The sequence below is a fragment of the Eutrema salsugineum genome, unplaced genomic scaffold (genome assembly GCF_000478725.1).
Source record: "Eutrema salsugineum unplaced genomic scaffold, Eutsalg1_0 scaffold_11, whole genome shotgun sequence".
NCBI classification, from domain to species: Eukaryota; Viridiplantae; Streptophyta; class Magnoliopsida; order Brassicales; family Brassicaceae; genus Eutrema; species Eutrema salsugineum.
The window spans coordinates 1305545-1308387 of NW_006256901.1; positions in this window are offsets into that span (position 1 = coordinate 1305545).

The following is a 2843-nucleotide window of genomic DNA, read 5'->3' on the forward strand; positions in this document are numbered from 1 at the left end:
AATCTTCCAGTACGATATGGCTCACTTGGGTTCCCCAGGCCTAGCTCAAATGCTTGCACAACAAGCTGAACTCCTCAGATTCGCACCATAAGCCAAGTTCTCAACACTTGCACGTATAAGCCGAGTTAACGCAATTCACTACCAAAATATAAAATTAAGATTCGAACTAAAAACTTATTAAACACCCATCTATTACTTTAGCAGATTTTTTTTTTAAATATTAAAAAAGATACTCAAGGCACAATGAAAAAGCATATAATAAAAGCCCTCCGAAAGGCAAATAAGTTTGAAACATAAAAACCCACCGAGGGTTCGGAAATAAACAAAATATTACAAAACATATAAAATAACCCATTAAAGGGCAATTTAGTTCGATTTAGAGAAAAAAGTAAAAAGACTAAACAGTCTTAGAAGCCGCGGTTTGAACCGCGTTAAGTATTTCATCATTCGAGCCGAACTGCTCGCCTCTCGCCTGATCCTGCTCTCCTCGAGTCGCATTATCGGCTGGAGCATCATCACCATCTTCCAGAAGAGGAGACATTCGCTTATCTTCTTCCGTGAGGACGCAAGCATCAACCAAACAAAATTCTTGCAGCGCCGTAGCATGCTTCGCCTTGATCTCGGCCACCATCTCGGGCGGAACCTCATACAAACCTTTTTTCTTCAGCTGTTTGAGAAAGCCGAGAACTCCGGTTAGCTGGTTAACCACCAGGTAAGGCTTACGAGCTCGATCAGTGTCGTCCAAGTTTCGTATAACCTTCTCCAAGCGTTTGCAGGCCTTCGCGTGAACACTCCTTGCTCGACCTTTCCAATGAGTCACCAAACCCTGCAGTCACTCCTTATCTTTCTTGAATTCTCGAGAAAGTAAGTCCTGCGCTTCTGTCAGTTCGGCCTTCACCGCCTTAAGCTCCGAATTCTCCTGCTTCAGCAGGTCAACAGCATTGTGAAGCCCATCATTTATCTGGAGCTCGGTGGCAAGACGATCCTCAGCCTTGGAAATCCGATTCTCCAACTCTGCAACCCTCACCTGTTTGTCGTACAAAGCAACCTCATATACCGCGACCAAAGTGTTGGTCTGGCTGGCAAGCTGCGAAAAGAAAATTAAATCAGAACTCATACTTAGGAAAGAAATAAGAAAAGAATGGAACCAGGAAATTACCACGACAGTTGTACGCGCGATCCTTTTGTACAAATTAGGGAACCGGAGCTCGGAAACTGCTGGAAGACTCGGGACCTCAATGGAAATCTTATGGTAGAGGTCGGCGCAGGCATCGACGTTCTCCTCGAAAGGGACTTCTTTGTCGTAATCAAAGCAGACTTTAGCCCTTTTTTTCGGCTCAGACTCCGGAGATCGGTCAGTAGGATCTCTTTCTTGCTTCTTTCTTGTGTTGGAGGCCTCGGCTTGATCTCCAGGAAGAGCAAGCTCGGATGTAGTGGGAACCGGAGGATTAAGCTCGGCCGCCATCTCCTGAGGAAGAGAAGAACCCTTGATCCTCTTGATTTTCTTTGAGGATTTCTTATTTTTGGCCTTCTTCTGAGCCGTTTGATCAATCGAGTCCGCAGTCGGAGGAACTTCTTCATTCCTTGGCTCATCTCCTTCAGCAGTGGGAACAGGATCCAACGCTGCTTCGTTAGGCTCGTCATCGTCGAAGAGAGTGGGGATTTCATCCAGCGAAAGCATCTTGGAAGTTCGAGCTCGTCTAGCTTGCGGCCTTGGCGCTTTCCGTCTTGGAGGCAGTTCGAGGCTTTCTAGCTCGACTCTTTGGCTTCAAGGGCTTCGGTTCCTTAACAGAAGCTGCAAAAATATATATAAGGAGGAGTTCGAAGAAACTCAAAATAGAAGGATAAAAGCAATTTTATTAAATTAACCTAATTTCTTAGCTCGGCGTTAGAGTATCTCTTCCCAAGCTTCGGGCCAACGACGTTTGCCGGCTTCGCTAAAGGCTGCTTGGAATTCGGGGGTGAGTTCGGAATGGAGAAGGATACGTGGGAGGTGACGACCTGCGAAGATAAACCAAAAAAGGAGTTAGAAAAATATGAAAGTTCAAATCGAAAGAAATATGAGATCGTCTAAATCTACCGATCGGAATCTTCCACTCTGATTGAGTAGGAATGTCAGCATTGCTGACTGTGACATCGTTGATCTCGAGGGAAAAATACTGGGATTCCCAGTCATTATATTTACTGGGCTTGATCCCTGTAACGATGTCCTTCTTTGGCTTGGCGTTCGCCGCGAAGAACCACTCCTTGGATTTGTGAATGTTGACCGAAAAGAGGTCTTCAAAGAGTCGGGTAGTCGGAATTTCATCAAGCTCGGAACATAGGGTTACAAAACCTACGTAGTTCATCACCGATGCCGGCATCATCTGAGTAAGGGCCACGCCTCGCCGATTACAATACCCGAGAAGACGAGAGGGGATCGGGAGAGAGAGCCCGCATTGTGTGAAGTAAGTCAAATAGATGCAGAGAAAGCCTTTGGGGACGTCCCATGGCCGGTCTCCAGCATCAGGAATAATGAAAAAGACTTCTTCTGCGAGCCCGTGGGCTTCGAGTACGATCCGAACTACATTCAGAGAAAGAGAAGAAGCCGGTACGTCATGAGGACGAACGACCTTTCGCTTCGGCATTGGCGGTGAGGCATGATTCACCGCCTCAGGGTTGTCCTCGGCCACATCTGCGTCGGCGTCGTTCCCTTGAGAATTCTCTCTCTCTCAGATTCCACAACTTCCTCGATTTCGCGGTTGACGCCATCAACGTTCGGTCCGACTCAAGCTCCTGTTTCACGAGTCTCGACCGTCAATTGCTCAGGTGCCTCCATTCTTGGTTGAGGTCGGCTACTGGCA